This window comes from Cherax quadricarinatus, chromosome 1 (assembly GCF_038502225.1).
Source record: "Cherax quadricarinatus isolate ZL_2023a chromosome 1, ASM3850222v1, whole genome shotgun sequence".
NCBI lineage: Eukaryota > Metazoa > Arthropoda > Malacostraca > Decapoda > Parastacidae > Cherax > Cherax quadricarinatus.
Genome location: NC_091292.1, coordinates 71,126,438 through 71,143,350, shown reverse-complemented (window position 1 = coordinate 71,143,350; position 16,913 = coordinate 71,126,438). Strand labels below are relative to the sequence as shown.

Here is a 16,913-nt window from a genome sequence, read left to right as displayed (position 1 = left end):
GTTCACTGACGTTGTCACTACCGCTGATTACTGCTAGCAGTTGTTGCATGCATTAAAAACCACTAGAGATCTCGGAGCCTTGTGACCCACGTCTGCTGCTGCTGTGTGTGTGTGTGTATGTGTGTGTGTGTGTATGTGTGTTTGTATGTGTGTGTGTTGTCATCCAGATGATTCCCATTCTTTATGCAGGTCATGCCAAGGTTAAGACGTGTTGGTATTGCGTGCAACCAAAGCCATGTAGACGCTGACTATCTCGCTTACGCCATAGTTTTGTGTTTTGCGTTTGGTCAACCTTCTTATTACTGATACAGTCATATTCATGATGCTAACTGACAGGGCCACATACAACGTTTTACAATTTTGTTTACATATTTCCGTGCGATATCTTGTCAACGAAACAGTCCTCTATTAATTATATATGTGAGAAATTATGTGCATGCGATTCATAGGCGTAAACCTGAATTCTTACACGCATATAATTTGGGCCAGATACAACTAAGCTAAACATTTCACTTACTAATGATAATTGCATCTCAGAGCTAGGTGGGACTTCAGGTACAGAAGGTCGCAACACTGTACCTCCTTCGATGCCCACTCACTCCAAGACACACTCACACAAAGTTGAACCTATCAATAATTATGAATTAACATTTAATGAAACCAGTAACTCTGCTAAATTAGAAGGTGTGAACTTTATATGAAATGAATAATGACATGACTCAGGGAACATTGTTCAGTCCACCATGTTTGCTGCTATTACGTAGTATTTTTATTTATTCCCTCCGCGGCCACTGCACACCCGCATTCACTCGAAATTTCCAGAAGGTCTATCAGAGTGTTACGAAAACAGGTAATGAATGGCCTGTGAGACCTGGTCGTAATGGGAATTGGAGCAAACAAACTCAGCAGTCGATTATGATGTATATTTTGCCTTCACCCCACTATATACAGATATGTACACTGTGTACAATATGTACAGATAGAATAATAATAAGTGTACACTATGGTGACAGATAGCAAAGCAGAAGCCAGAGACTGTGCACTGTACTCAACCAGCAGGTAGGCAAGTCTGCCAATGCTTACCGCAGGTGAACCACGTTGCTTCAGCTTTGGCAGGCTTGCCTGTGATTGGTCAATGATCCAAATCGCTGATTTAACGACGTGTATCCTATCGATCGTTAAACCCTTAGCACCCGGTTTACTAGTTGGGAGGCAGCCTACATAGGAGTGTGACATTCGCCGAATAAATTGTAACATACTCAAAAAGGGCTCCACCTCCATGGGTAGCATGCCAGTATCGCACTGAATAATAAAGGAACCGCCTTTCCTCTCAACCATCCAAATGATTAGATAGAGCACAACTTTTCTCGAGACTTAAAGTCAAACTCTATCTAGAGGGAGACAGCAGACAGTAGGGCTAACGTTGGTTCAAGAAACCTGTGGACGGCAGCAGAATGTCCCCTCACTAAAAAAAAAAAAAATGCTTGTTAACACTCAGGGGCCCATTGAAAATTTTGTTTCTTACAGAATCGTCTGTAGAGACCTACCATCCCTAAGAAACGCTGGAAGGATTTTCTGTTATAAGGTAGCGGGTAGTTCTTAATGGCAAGAATTTTAGCAAACTTAGGGGTTACTTTACCATTATCTACTTCATGGCCCCCAAAAAATAATAGTAGACTGGCCAAAGGATGACTTACACAAATTAATAGTTAACTGGAAACTCTTAAACTTCTCAGGGAGAGCTTTAAATCGAGAAACATGTAGCTTTATCCATGATAGCATATATGTACTGGTTCCCTGACTTTGATTTTTGGTAATGGTCCCACACAGTCAATGATTAGCTTTGCAAACGGTTCTCCATCTGCAGGTATGGGATGAAGTGGTGCAGGATTAATGGGGCGTCTAGGTTTACCTACTTGTTGACATTCCCTACAAGAATGGATGTGATTCTTCACATCATGCCTTATTTTTGACCATTAAAATTCTTTCAATATTCAATACAGAGTTTTTGTAATTCCCAAATGAGCTCCTAAATAGGAATTGTGAACTATATTAAAAATATGTGTTCTAAATTTCTTAGGAACTACCAGTCAATCTAATTTTGGGCTTCCCCTTACCTCCTTACTAGTCTCTGTGCAGAGCAGTAGGCTGTGTTAAATTTTGTATTTGACTGGGTGATCTGAGTGGGATTCACCCATGGCTGCCTGAAAAGCGAAGTTTAAGGAAGGATCTCTTCGCTGTTCTTCCTGAAAGGACAGTCCCTCGGGCATGGAAACAGAGATGTCTGGCAATCCTGCAACCCTGGAGTAGGGTGCCTTGGTCTGGGACTTTTTACTAAATTGATGGGGCCTGGCCAGTTTTCCTTGTAAAACAAATTGTCTAACCCTAGATATGAGTCGTCCAAGGATGGGTCAGGATTTTCGACAGACATCCCTCGGGATTTTGCCCGAGTTATGGCATTTTAGGTTCTGGACATTTTGTCGAATTAAGAATGTTATTACCCAGCAATAACATGGCATCTTTCATAGGGAATCCCTCAGAAACACCTACTGTCAAATATCCTGTATAATATTTACTCTGCACATGTATCTTATGTAAAGGGACAGATAATACAATTCCTCCAAATGCTTATAAAGGAATGGAGGAATGCAGTGACGTCTTTTCAGAGAGGGGGAGTACATCCTTTCTTATAAAAGAATAATAAGCCCCAGTATCCTTAAAAGTGGTTACTTCAATTTCTTTTTTCATTCTCCTGAAGGGAGATGTGGCATGTACTGTAGTATGGGACCATACCACACTACTTCTTTCTGGTTCATCTCAAAAGGGAGGATGTTGATTTTTCCTAAGGGTTGAGGCTAAATTGGGCAGTTGGACTTGACGTGGCCGGGTTTATGACAACAGTAACAGGTTACCTCATGCTTTAATTTGGCCGTCGCTCACTAGGTTGCCGACTTATTTGGTTGGCTTCATTATTCATAAGAACATAAGAACATAAGAACGAAGGAACACTGCAGAAGGCCTACTGGCCCATGCGAGGCAGGTCCAAGTCTCCTACTGGCTTAAGCCAATGCACCCAACCTAGTCAGGTCAGGTCACATTGACTGAAGGGAGGAACACGGCAACCGACCTGGTAGCACAAGCTATCAGGTCCAACTCACACCCACCCACATCCACTCATGCATTTATCCAACCTATTTTTAAAGCTACACAACGTTCTGGCCTCTATAACTGTACTCGGGAGTTTGTTCCACTCATCCACAACTCTATTAACAAACCAGTACTTTCCTATATCCTTCCTGAATCTGAATTTTTCCAACTTAAAACCATTGCTGCGAGTCCTATCCAGGCTAGATATTTTCAGCACACTATTTACATCCCCTTTATTTATTCCTGTCTTCCATTTATACACCTCAATCATATCCCCCCTAATTCTACGTCCTTCTAGAGAGTGCAGATTCAGGGCCCTTAGTCTATCCTCATAGGGAAGGTTTCTGATACATGGGATCAACTTTGTCATCCTCCTTTGTACATTTTCCAGAGAATTTATATCCATCCTGTAATACGGTGACCAAAACTGTGCAGCATAATCTAAATGAGGCCTAACCAAGGATGTATAGAGTTGAAGAACAACCTGAGGACTCCTATTATTTATGCTTCTTGATATGAAGCCAAGGATTCTATTAGCTTTATTGCGAACACTTATGCACTGTTGTCTTGGTTTCAGATTACTGCTAACCATAACTCCTAAATCTTTTTCGCAATCCGTAATATTAAGATCTACATTATTTAGTTTATATGTGGCATGGTTATTGTCCTGTCCAACATTTAGAACTTTGCATTTGTCTATATTAAACTGCATCTGCCACTTCTCCGACCACTGCATCAGTCTATTCAAATCTTCCTGGAGTGCTCGAATGTCCTCGTCAGAATGAATTCGACGGCCTATTTTGGTGTCATCGGCAAACTTGCCGATGTCGCTCTTTATGCCCTCATCTATGTCGTTTATGTAGATTGTGAACAGCAGGGGGCCCAACACTGACCCCTGTGGAACACCGCTCGTAACGCTTTCCCACTCTGATTTCTCCCCATTTACGCAAACTCTCTGCTGCCTCTATCCAGGAAAAAATTTCTCCTCCTATTCCATATGCTTTAATTTTCCTCAATAGTCTCTGATGTGGGACCCTGTCAAAAGCCTTACTGAAGTCCATATACACAATATCATATTCATTACCATGATCTACCTCCTCAAATACCTTAGTGAAAAAAGTTAATAAATTCGTAAGGCAGGAACGCCCCTTTGTAAAACCATGCTGAGATTCGTTGATTAATTTATGCTTTTCAAGGTGGCTACGAACTGCCTCGGCAATTATTGATTCCATAAATTTTCCCACTATGGAGGTTAGGCTTATTGGTCTATAGTTCGAAGCTAAGGACCTGTCACCTGTTTTGTAAATAGGTATCACATTTGCCATTTTCCACTTATCTGGCACCATGCCAGTTTGTAGTGATATGTTGAAAAGATTAGCCAAAGGTTTGCTAAGCTCCTCTTTACATTCCTTTAGAACCCTTGCATACAGTTCATCAGGGCCTGGGGATTTGTTAGGTTTTAATTTATCTATTTGCCTAAGGACCATGTCACTTGTGACCCTAATCGTGCACAGTTTATTATCGTCCTGTTCTACATAATTTATCATTACTGGAATATCGCTGGTATCCTCCTGTGTAAAAACTGAGAGGAAGTATGTGTTAAAAATTCTACACATTTCCTTATCACTGTCAGTGAGCTGACCCGAGGAACTTTTGAGCGGGCCTATCTTGTCCCTGATCTTATTCTGTATACCTGAAAGAATCCTTTTGGGTTAGTCTTCGATTCTCTTGCAACTTTAACCTCATAATCTCTTTTTGCTTTTCTAATTCCCTTTTTTATTTCTCTCTTTAACTGAATATATCGATTTCTTAATTGCCCCTCTCCTCTTTTGATTTGCCTATATATGCCTCTCTTTTGACCAATCAGATATTTTAATCTATTGTTCATCCATTTAGGATCATTTTTGTTTGATCTGATTTCCCTATTTGGTACATAATTTGACTGAGCAGCTAGAACTATGCCCTGGAAAGCATCATATCGGCAACCATCACCACCTACCTGACCCTTAGTCAGGTCATTCCAGTTCACCTCACCTAAGTAATTTTTCAGTCCTATGAAATCAGCCAAGCGGAAGTCAGGGACAGAGACTTGATTGCCATTATTAGGGAAATTCCATGATATATTAAAACTGAGTGATTTGTGATCACTTTCCCCAAGCTCATCATTAACCTCAAGATTATTAATTAGTGTTTCCCTACTGGCAAGAACCAAGTCAAGGAGGTTATTTCCCCTAGTAGGCTCTGTCACAAGCTGTTTTAAAAAACAATCTTGGATCGTATCAAGAAAGTCACCTGACTCTAAATTTCCTGTCAAATTGCTCCAGTCAATCTGTCTATAGTTGAAATCTCCCATTAGCACAACATTTTCGTATGTAGATGCCTTACGAATTTCGTCCCATAGAAGTTTACTGCACTCCCTATCAAGATTTGGGGCCCTGTAAATCACACCCAAAATTAGTTTTTCTCGGCCCTCGAGAAGCTGTAACCAAACAGATTCAGTGGCTGACGCTTCTAATTTAATATCTTGTCTAACACAACAATTTAAATTGTCTCTGACATACATCGCTACTCCACCACCTTTCCTGTTGACCCTGTCAGCGTGGAATAATTTATAGCCTTGTATGTGACATTCAGAGGGCATCTCTCTATCTTTCAGATTGAGCCAGGTCTCTGTTATAGCAATAATATCTATGTTTCCTGCACTTGCAATTAATCTTAGCTCATCTATCTTATTTCTTACACTCCTGCTATTAGTATAGTAAACCTTAAGGGAGCTAGTCCCTTGCTGCCCTCTGCTGTCCCCCTTTGTTTGCTGACCTGATCTATTGTCTTTATTTATAACTTCATGCTGAATGCCTTTTATACATTTACTGTTTCCAACCCTAGTGCTGCAACCTGGTTGTTTCCCACACACACCCATACCTCTATCTTCCATCAGTTTAAAATCATAGGCATTTCACCAATGGCCTTCTCAATTGAGTTTGCAAGTGCTACCACCCCAGCCCCAGAGAGATGTACCCCATCCCTTGCATACATATCATGTTTGCCATAAAAGTTGTTCCAGTTGTCAATGAATGGGATTGCAAGTTCCTTGCAGTATCTGTCTAGCCAGCAATTTACACCAATTGCCCTAGACAACCATTCATTTCCTACTCCCCTTCACTTTCATCCTGCCACTTCTTCCTCTAGTTAGGGAAATATTCATGACGATCTCTATTCATGCAAGGCTGTTGGGAAGAAAGATTAGATCGCTCTGTCAAGGAGCGGTTAGTCTCAAAAGTGTCAGCCAGCCTGGCTGCTTCTAATGCAGTGGTCAACAAATGATCTTCAAGAAAGATTCAAACTTCTGGCCCAACAGATCCCAGCAGGTTACCTACCAAAAGTAACTGCACTAAGTCAGAGAAGTTGGCGACACCACTCGCCTTGTACCATTTGGTGAAGTTTTTTGACTGCTGCCTTACAAAATCTACATGATACTGACCCAGCTGACGCTTGCACAACTTGAATTCCCTCCTGTACTTGGTAGGAATACATTGATATGCCCCAAGAACCTCTGCTTCAACTACCCAATAATTAGCAAATTCTTCATTATTTAAAACAGCTGTGAACTCTTGCGCTTTGCCGTACAACACAGTATGCAGATCCAGTGTTGCCCAATGCCCCCAAGCCACCTCATTCCTAGAGCCTTGTTTTCAAATGCCTCGAAGAACTGCTCAGGCTCAGACTCAACAAAGTGAGGTACTAACAGCACTGCTTTTTGCACACTAAAGTAGTCACCAACAGTCTGCTTAAATTATCTCCTCTCTTTCTCTCTATCAAATTCCTCTTTAGCAAATGCTCGCTGCTCTCTGGTTGTTTATAGATTGAGTTTAGCTAATTCAAGCACCAACGAAGCTGACTCGACCTGAGACAAACCCTGTGCACCACCTGCTTCACGAGACTGCTGGTCTGATTGCTTTCCCACATCATAAAGGAATCTAAGTGGAGATCGGGGATTAATAGCTCCTTTATTGAGAGATACCTCAGTTTGGTGCGCCATAGTTGATTTAACCCTTCATTTGGTACGAATAATGTCACGAAGCTGCGCAGCAGTGAGAATTCGTTGGAATTTTATGCCAATGGAACGAACAATTCGCCAGAAACGCTGTAGAGATAGTTTGAGCAGATTTAGGAGAGTATACTCAAACACCAACCGCCTCACCCGTGTTGGTGGTATGACCTACTGTAACATACTGTTTGTAATGCACGCAACAAGCTGCAATAGGACAGGGCGACTTGCAGGATACACACACAGTAGCAAGACTAACAGACAATACAAAAGGCAACAGCAATGCAGTCCAACCAATGCCAAGACCAGCTCTAGCTCCAGCTCCATCTCTCGGACAGAGCTCCCATATTACGATCACAGGTAATGAATGGCCTGCGAGACCTGATCGTAATGGGAATTGGAGCAAACGAACTCAGCAGTAGACTATAATGTATATTTTGCCTTCACCCAGTCTATAAGTGTGCACCATGGTGACAGATGGCAAAACAGAAGCCAGAGAGAGTGCACCATACTCAGCCAGCAGGTAGGCAAGTCTGCCAATGCTTACTGCAAGTGAACCACGTTGCTTCAGCTCTGGCGGACTTGCCTATGATTGGCCAATGAACCAAGGTACTGATTTAACGATGGGTACCCTATTGATCCTTAAACCCTTAGCACCCTGTTCGCTAGTTGGGAGGCAGCCTATATGGGAGTGTGATATACGCCAAATAAATTGTAACATACTCTTTGCATGCCACACAGCATCACAATTTACATAATATTATATATTTACATTTATATACTCAACATTCAGGAAAATTATAAAAAAAAAAAATCCACAGTATACTTGTCATTGTCTATTTAAGTGTTGTTACCACTGTGTCAGTGCTGATGTCCATTTCTGTAATAGTCAATATATCCTAGTATCCCCGCAGCTCATTTAGGCTGGTAATTTCCAGTCATTTCCCCTTGTCCTTGTTTCATCCCTAGCAGCCTAAATCGACATTGTGTATGACTCAGAGTATAGTATATGTCGTGATCATATCCCTCAATTGTCTCTAAGCTTCTCTGTTTCATACCTCACATCCGTCAAGTCAGGCGATGGTCTTGATACATTAATTTCATTATTGTTTTGTTCACGTTTTACATATTATTTTCTTATTATGGTCGCGTTTCACATATTATTTTCTTTTAGTTTTGGTCAAGTTTCATATATTGTTTTCCTAGTTGAGGCTCCACACCGGCGCTGGTCACTCGAAAATGGGTAAAAAAATATTTAATTGTCTTAGGGAGGAAATGCAAGTCATTAACGAGCCTTAATGACTTCAATGTCATTAACGAGTTTTATGGAACGCATTAAAATCATGAGCGAGTCTATTAAGGAGTCCTCCAAGGTCATTAACGAGTTTTAAGAACAATTCAGGCTCATTAACGAGTCTTAAGGAACACTTCGAAGTCATTAACGAGTCTTAAGAAGCACTTCACGGTCATTAACGAGTGTGAAGGAACACCTTCAGTCCCATAATCACCTGACTGATTGTTGACGAATTTAAAGAAAAAACAACTGATCGTATTTGCCTACCATACATAATTGTCCCATAGAGATTAAGGTGTTTCAGAGCAGTGAGGTTGGCATTGGACAAATTTGTTGGCAGTGAATCAAGGAGGAAGAAATTAATGCGTTCCTGCTAGTTAATTAACGTTATGGAAGAGAACTTACTAGAAAAGCCTAGCGGTGTGCCTCCATGGTGCGCCTCCATGGTGCGCCTCCATGGTGCGCCTCCATGGTGCTCCTCCATAGTGTGCCTCCATGGTGCTCCTCCATGGTGCGCCTCCATGGTGCGCCTCCATGGTGCGCCTCCATGGTGCTCCTCCATGGTGCTCCTCCATGGTGCGCCTCCATGGTGCGCCTCCATGGTGCTCCTCCATGGTGCGCCTCCATGGTGCTCCTCCATGGTGCGCCTCCATGGTGCGCCTCCATGGTGCGCCTCCATGGTGCGCCTCCATGATGCGCCTCCATGGTGCGCCTCCATGGTGCGCCTCCATGGTGCGCCTCCATGGTGCGCCTCCATGGTGCTCCTCCATGGTGCTCCTCCATGGTGCTCCTCCATGGTGCGCCTCCATGGTGCGCCTCCATGGTGCGCCTCCATGGTGCGCCTCCATGGTGCTCCTCCATGGTGCTCCTCCATGGTGCGCCTCCATGGTGCTCCTCCATGGTGCTCCTACATGGTACGCCTCCATGGTGCGCCTCCATGGTGCTCCTCCATGGTGCTCCTCCATGGTGCTCCTCCATGGTGCGCCTCCATGGTGCGCCTCCATGGTGCGCCTCCATGGTGCGCCTCCATGGTGCGCCTCCATGGTGCTCCTCCATGGTGTGCCTACATGGAGCGCCTACATGGTGCGCCTCCATGGTGCGCCTCCATGGTGCGCCTTCATGGTGCGCCTCCATGGTGCACCTCCATGGTGCGCCTCCATGGTGCACCTCCATGGTGCTCCTCCATGGTGCGCCTCCATGGTGCTCCTCCATGGTGCACCTCCATGGTGCTCCTCCATGGTGCGCCTCCATGGTGCGCCTCCATGGTGCTCCTCCATAGTGTGCCTCCATGGTGCTCCTCCATAGTGTGCCTCCATGGTGCTCCTCCATAGTGTGCCTCCATGGTGCTCGTCCATGGTGCGCCTCCATGGTGCTCCTCCATAGTGTGCCTCCATGGTGCTCCTCCATAGTGTGCCTCCATGGTGCTCCTCCATGGTGCGCCTCCATGGTGCTCCTCCATACTGTGCCTCCATGGTGCTCCTCCATAGTGTACCTCCATGGTGCTCCTCCATAGTGTGCCTCCATGGTACTCCTCCATAGTGTGCCTCCATGGTGCTCCTCCATAGTGTGCCTCCATGGTGCTCCTCCATAGTGTGCCTCCATGGTGCTCCTCCATGGTGCGCCTCCATGGTGCTCCTCCATAGTGTGCCTCCATGGTGCTCCTCCATAGTGTGCCTCCATGGTGCTCCTCCATAGTATGCCTCCATGGTGCTCCTCCATAGTGTGCCTCCATGGTGCTTCTCCATAGTGTGCCTCCATGGTGCTCCTCCATAGTGTGCCTCCATGGTGCTCCTCCATAGTGTGCCTCCATGGTGCTCCTCCATAGTGTGCCTCCATGGTGCTCCTCCATAGTGTGCCTCCATGGTGCTCCTCCATAGTGTGCCTCCATGGTGCTCCTCCATAGTGTGCCTCCATGGTGCTCCTCCATAGTGTGCCTCCATGGTGCTCCTCCATAGTGTGCCTCCATGGTGCTCCTCCATAGTGTACCTCCATGGTGCTCCTCCATAGTGTGCCTCCATGGTACTCCTCCATAGTGTGCCTCCATGGTGCTCCTCCATAGTGTGCCTCCATGGTGCTCCTCCATAGTGTGCCTCCATGGTGCTCCTCCATAGTGTGCCTCCATGGTGCTCCTCCATAGTGTGCCTCCATGGTGCTCCTCCATAGTGTGCCTCCATGGTGCTCCTCCATAGTGTGCCTCCATGGTGCTCCTCCATAGTGTGCCTCCATGGTGCTTCTCCATAGTGTGCCTCCATGGTGCTCCTCCATAGTGTGCCTCCATGGTGCTCCTCCATAGTGTGCCTCCATGGTGCTCCTCCATAGTGTGCCTCCATGGTGCTCCTCCATAGTGTAACTCCATGGTGCTCCTCCATAGTGTGCCTCCATGGTGCTCCTTCATAGTGTGCCTCCATGGTGCTCCTCCATAGTGTGCCTCCATGGTGCTCCTCCATAGTGTGCCTCCATGGTGCTCCTCCATAGTGTGCCTCCATGGTGCTCCTCCATAGTGTGCCTCCATGGTGCTCCTCCATATTGTGCCTCCATGGAGCTCCTCCATACTGTGCCTCCATGGTGCTCCTCCATAGTGTGCCTCCATGGTGCTCCTCCATAGTGTGCCTCCATGGTGCTCCTCCATAGTGTGCCTCCATGGTGCTCCTCCATAGTGTGCCTCCATGGTGCTCCTCCATAGTGTGCCTCCATGGTGCTCCTCCATGGTGTGCCTCCATGGTGCTCCTCCATAGTGTGCCTCCATGGTGCTCCTCCATAGTGTGCCTCCATGGTGCTCCTCCATAGTGTGCCTCCATGGTGCTCCTCCATGGTGCTCCTCCATAGTGTGCCTCCATGGTGCTCCTCCATGGTGTTCCTCCATAGTGTGCCTCCATGGTGCTCCTCCATAGTGTGCCTCCATGGTGCTCCTCCATGGTGCTCCTCCATGGTGCGCCTCCATGGTGCTCCTCCATAGTGTGCCTCCATGGTGCTCCTCCATGGTGCTCCTCCATGGTGCTCCTCCATGGTGCTCCTCCATGGTGCTCCTCCATGGTGCTCCTCCATGGTGCTCCTCCATGGTGCTCCTCCATGGTGCTCCTCCATGGTGCTCCTCCATGGTGCGCCTCCATGGTGCTCCTCCATAGTGTGCCTCCATGGTGCTCCTCCATGGTGCTCCTCCATGGTGCTCCTCCATGGTGCTCCTCCATGGTGCTCCTCCATGGTGCTCCTCCATGGTGCTCCTCCATGGTGCTCCTCCATGGTGCTCCTCCATGGTGCGCCTCCATGGTGCTCCTCCATAGTGTGCCTCCATGGTGCTCCTCCATGGTGCTCCTCCATGGTGCTCCTCCATGGTGCTCCTCCATGGTGCTCCTCCATGGTGCTCCTCCATGGTGCGTGCGCCTCCATGGTGCTCCTCCATAGTGTGCCTCCATGGTGCTCCTCCATGGTGCTCCTCCATGGTGCTCCTCCTTGGTGCTCCTCCATGGTGCTCCTCCATGGTGCTCCTCCATGGTGCTCCTCCATGGTGCTCCTCCATAGTGTGCCTCCATGGTGCTCCTCCATAGTGTGCCTCCATGGTGCTCCTCCATAGTGTGCCTCCATGGTGCTCCTCCATAGTGTGCCTCCATGGTCCTCCTCCATGGTGCTCCTCCATGGTGCGCCTCCATTGTGCTCCTCCATGGTGCTCCTCCATGGTGCTCCTCCATGGTGCTCCTCCATGGTCCTCCTCCATGGTGCTCCTCCATGGTGCGCCTCCATGGTGCTCCTCCATGGTGCTCCTCCATGGTGCTCCTCCATGGTGTTCCTCCATGGTGCTCCTCCATGGTGCTCCTCCATGGTGCGCCTCCATGGTGCTCCTCCATGGTGCTCCTCCATGGTGCTCCTCCATGGTGCTCCTCCATGGTGCTCCTCCATGGTGCTCCTCCATGGTGCTCCTCCATGGTGCTCCTCCATGGTGCTCCTCCATGGTGCTCCTCCATGGTGCTCCTCCATGGTGCTCCTCCATGGTGCTCCTCCATGGTGCTCCTCCATGGTGCTCCTCCATGGTGCTCCTCCATGGTGCTCCTCCATGGTGCTCCTCCATGGTGCTCCTCCATGGTGCTCCTCCATGGTGCTCCTCCATGGTGCGCCTCCATGGTGCTCCTCCATAGTGTGCCTCCATGGTGCTCCTCCATGGTGCTCCTCCATGGTGCTCCTCCATAGTGTGCCTCGACACTTCCCACAGCAGGTTCAAGGTAACCAGTGTTTTGTACCTGCTTATCTGTGAGGTTATAGAGCACTTTCAAGGTGAATAAAGCAAGCGTACTGCCAACGCAGTAAAGATGCCGGCACACAACAAGCTTTTATGGCCACGACCTTCTCGCTCTATATAGAGTTTTCATCAAGTCAGTGATAACACGATTATACAGAGCGAGGTGATGTCACTCCAGGAACTTGCTCTACAACCTGTTTATATTATTTTCCGTAGCTCTATAATCGTTCTCCTCTGGTTTTTATTCGAGATGACTAATGAACTATAGAGGTGATTTTTCGCCCCACTACCTCCCTCTCCCCCCCCCTCTCTCCCTCTTCCTCTCTCTCTCTCTCTCTCTCTCTCTCTCTCTCTCTCTCTCTCTCTAGTGGGAGTCTTGTTAGTGGGAGTGTTGTTAGTGGGAGTGTTGTTAGTGGGAGTGTTGTTAGTGGGAGTGTTATTAGTGGGAGTCTTGTTAGTGGGAGTCTTGTTAGTGGGAGTCTTGTTAGTGGGAGTCTTGTTAGTGGGAGTCTTGTTAGTGTAAGTCTTGTTAGTGGGAGTCTTGTTAGTGGGAGTCTTGTTAGTGGGAGTCTTGTTAGTGGGAGTCTTGTTAGTGGGAGTGTTATTAGTGGGAGTCTTGTTAGTGGGAGTCTTGTTAGTGGGAGTCTTGTTAGTGGGAGTCTTGTTAGTGAGAGTCTTGTTAGTGGGAGTCTTGTTAGTGGAAGTCTTGTTAGTGGGAGTCTTGTTAGTGGGAGTGTTGTTAGTGGGAGTGTTATTAGTGGGAGTCTTGTTAGTGGGAGTCTTGTTAGTGGGAGTGTTGTTAGTGGGAGTGTTATTAGTGGGAGTCTTGTTAGTGGGAGTCTTGTTAGTGGGAGTCTTGTTAGTGGGAGTCTTGTTAGTGGGAGTCTTGTTAGTGGGAGTCTTGTTAGTGGAAGCCTTGTTAGTGGGAGTCTTGTTAGTGGGAGTCTTGTTAGTGGGAGTCTTGTTAGTGGGAGTGTTGTTAGTGGGAGTGTTGTTAGTGGGAGTGTTATTAGTGGGAGTCTTGTTAGTGGGAGTCTTGTTAGTGGGAGTCTTGTTAGTGGGAGTCTTGTTAGTGGGAGTCTTGTTAGTGGGAGTCTTGTTAGTGGGAGTCTTGTTAGTGGAAGTCTTGTTAGTGGGAGTCTTGTTAGTGGGAGTCTTGTTAGTGGAAGTCTTGTTAGTGGGAGTCTTGTTAGTGGGAGTGTTGTTAGTGGGAGTGTTATTAGTGGGAGTCTTGTTAGTGGGAGTCTTGTTAGTGGGAGTCTTGTTAGTGGGAGTCTTGTTAGTGGGAGTCTTGTTAGTGGGAGTCTTGTTAGTGGGAGTCTTGTTAGTGGGAGTCTTGTTAGTGGGAGTCTTGTTAGTGGGAGACTTGTTAGTGGGAGTCTTGTTAGTGGGAGTCTTGTTAGTGGGAGTCTTGTTAGTGGGAATCTTGTTAGTGGGAGTCTTGTTAGTGGGAGTCTTGTTAGTGGGAGTCTTGTTAGTGGGAGTCTTGTTAGTGGGAATCTTGTTAGTGGGAGTCTTGTTAGTGGGAGTCTTGTTAGTGGAAGTCTTGTTAGTGGGAGTCTTGTTAGTGGGAGTCTTGTTAGTGGGAGTCTTGTTAGTGGGAGTCTTGTTAGTGGGAGTCTTGTTAGTGGGAGTCTTGTTAGTGGGAGTCTTGTTAGTGGGAGTCTTGTTAGTGGGAGTCTTGTTAGTGGGAGTCTTGTTAGTGGGAGTCTTGTTAGTGGGAGTCTTGTTAGTGGGAGTCTTGTTAGTGGGAGTCTTGTTAGTGGGAGTCTTGTTAGTGGGAGTCTTGTTAGTGGGAGTCTTGTTAGTGGGAGTCTTGTTAGTGGGAGTCTTGTTAGTGGGAGTCTTGTTAGTGGGAGTCTTGTTAGTGGGAGTCTTGTTAGTGGAAGTCTTGTTAGTGGGAGTCTTGTTAGTGGGAGTCTTGTTAGTGGGAGTCTTCTTAGTGGGAGTCTTCTTAGTGGGAGTCTTGTTAGTGGGAGTCTTATTAGTGGGAGTCTTGTTAGTGGGAGTCTTGTTAGTGGGAGTCTTGTTAGTGGGAGTCTTGTTAGTGGGAGTCTTGTTGGTGGGAGTCTTGTTAGTGGGAGTCTTGTTAGTGGAAGTCTTGTTAGTGGGAGTCTTGTTAGTGGTTAGTGGGAGTCTTGTTAGTGGGAGTCTTGTTAGTGGGAGTCTTGTTAGTGGGAGTCTTGTTAGTGGGAAGTCTTGTTAGTGGGAGTCTTGTTAGGGAGTCTTGTTAGTGGGAGTCTTGTTAGTGGGAGTCTTGTTAGTGGGAGTCTTGTTAGTGGGAGTCTTGTTAGTGGGAGTCTTGTTAGTGGGAGTCTTGTTAGTGGGAGTCTTGTTAGTGGGAGTCTTGTTAGTGGGAGTCTTGTTAGTGGAAGTCTTGTTAGTGGGAGTCTTGTTGGTGGGAGTCTTGTTAGTGGGAGTCTTGTTAGTGGGAGTCTTGTTAGTGGGAGTCTTGTTAGTGGGAGTCTTGTTAGTGGGAGTCTTGTTAGTGGGAGTCTTGTTAGTGGGAGTCTTGTTAGTGGGAGTCTTGTCATGTGATCATCAACGCTCTCGTTATGGGCTTTATGACATTCGTAAATTTCGCTTATATTAACTTTCTTGCTTTTATGAACGAATTCTCTCATGTAAGGCAAATGAAGAGAGAGAGAGAGAGAGAGAGAGAGAGAGAGAGAGAGAGAGAGAGAGAGAGAGAGAGAGAGAGAGAGAGAGAGAGAGAGAGAGAGAGAGAGAGAGAGAGAGAGAGATCACAGTATCAGTGTCTACAGTTTCATTAAGAAACTCCTCACGGACTTGGCATTATTTATTAACCACAGAATGATTATTTCTGTTGTTTTCTTTCAGCTGCCATGGAGGGCTGAGGAGGCTGACCTCGCGCTCAGGTACCCCGAGGTAAATCTCAGCTGTTTGTTGTTGTAAATCATCTCACAGTAGAAGCGGAGATCTCTGTTTCTTCTTGTTGTTGTTTTTGTTATTGTGTTTATTGTTGTTGCTAATTTTCTCTCAGTAGCACCAGGAAACTCTGCTTCTCTTTTTTGTTGTTGTGTTTGCTATCCTGAGCTTTCTCTTAGTAGCACCAGGGACCTTTGTTTCTCTTTGTTGTTGCTGTGTTTGTTACCTTTCTCTCAGCAGTACCAGTGACTTATCTCTTATTGTTGTTGTTGTTAACTTACTCTCAGTAGCACCAGGGACTTCTCTCTTTTTGCTGTTGTTAACTTTCTCTCAGCAGTACCAGGGGCCTCTCTGGCTGCTTCGCTTGTGGCTTCTCTCAGTAGTACCAGAGATCTCTCTCACAGCTGTGCTTGTGACTCTTATGTCAGCAGTACCAGGGGCCTCTCTCACAGCTGTGCTTGTGACTCTTCTCTCAGTAGTACCAGGGAGGTCTCTCACAGCTGTGCTTGTGACTCTTCTCTCAGTAGTACCAGGGAGGTCTCTCACAGCTGTGCTTGTGACTCTTCTCTCAGTAGTACCAGGGAGGTTTCTCACTGCTGTGCTTGTGACTCTAATCTCAGTAGAAAGAGGGAGGTCTCTCACTGCTGTGCTTGTGACTCTTCTCTCAGCAGTACCAGGGAGCTCTCGCACTGCTCTGCCTGTGACTCTTCTCTCAGCAGCAGAAGGGACCTCTCTCACTGCTGTACTTGTGACTCTTCTCTCAGAAGTGATAAGGATCTCTCTCACTGTGCTTGTGACTCTTCTCTCAGCAGTGCCAGGGACCTCTCACTGCTGTGCTTGCGACACTTTTCTCAGCAGTACCAGGGACCTCTTTCACTGCTGTGCTTGTGATTCTTCTCTCAGTAGCACAAGAGAGGTCTCTAACTGTTGTGCTTGTGATTCCTCTCTCAGTAGTACCAGGAACCTCTCTCACTGCTGTGCACGTGACTATTGTCTCAGTAGTACCAGGGAGCTCTCTCACAGCTGTGCTTGTGACTCTTCTCTCAGTAGTACCAGGAAGTTCTCTCACTGCTGTGCTTGTGATTGTTCTCTCAGTAGTAGCACGGACCTCTCTCACTGCAGTGCTTGTGACTCTTCTCTCAGCAGTACCAGGGACCTCTCTCACAGCTGTGCTAGTGACTCATATCTCAGTAGTAACAGAGAGATCTCTCACAGCTGTGCTTGTGACTCTTCTCTCAGCAGTACCAGGGACCTCTCTCACTTCTATGCTTGTGACCCTTCTCTCAGCAGTACCAGGGACCTAT

At 46.8% G+C, this 16,913-nt stretch overlaps 1 protein-coding gene across 6 annotated transcripts in view; it reads left to right on the top strand.

The window, feature by feature from the left end:
- The window catches only part of LOC128688563 (octopamine receptor beta-2R-like), a 1,632,995-nt gene that overhangs the window by 1,465,753 nt on the left and 150,329 nt on the right, over positions 1-16,913 (top strand). For 5 of the 6 annotated variants that reach the window (XM_070082740.1, XM_070082747.1, XM_070082723.1 and 2 more), the window contains one exon: positions 15,562-15,609. The exons of the other annotated variant lie outside the window; for it this stretch is intronic. The gene's annotated coding sequence lies outside the window, so the exon portion shown is untranslated. The remainder of the gene's footprint in view (positions 1-15,561; positions 15,610-16,913) is intronic. 6 annotated transcript variants of the gene reach the window in all.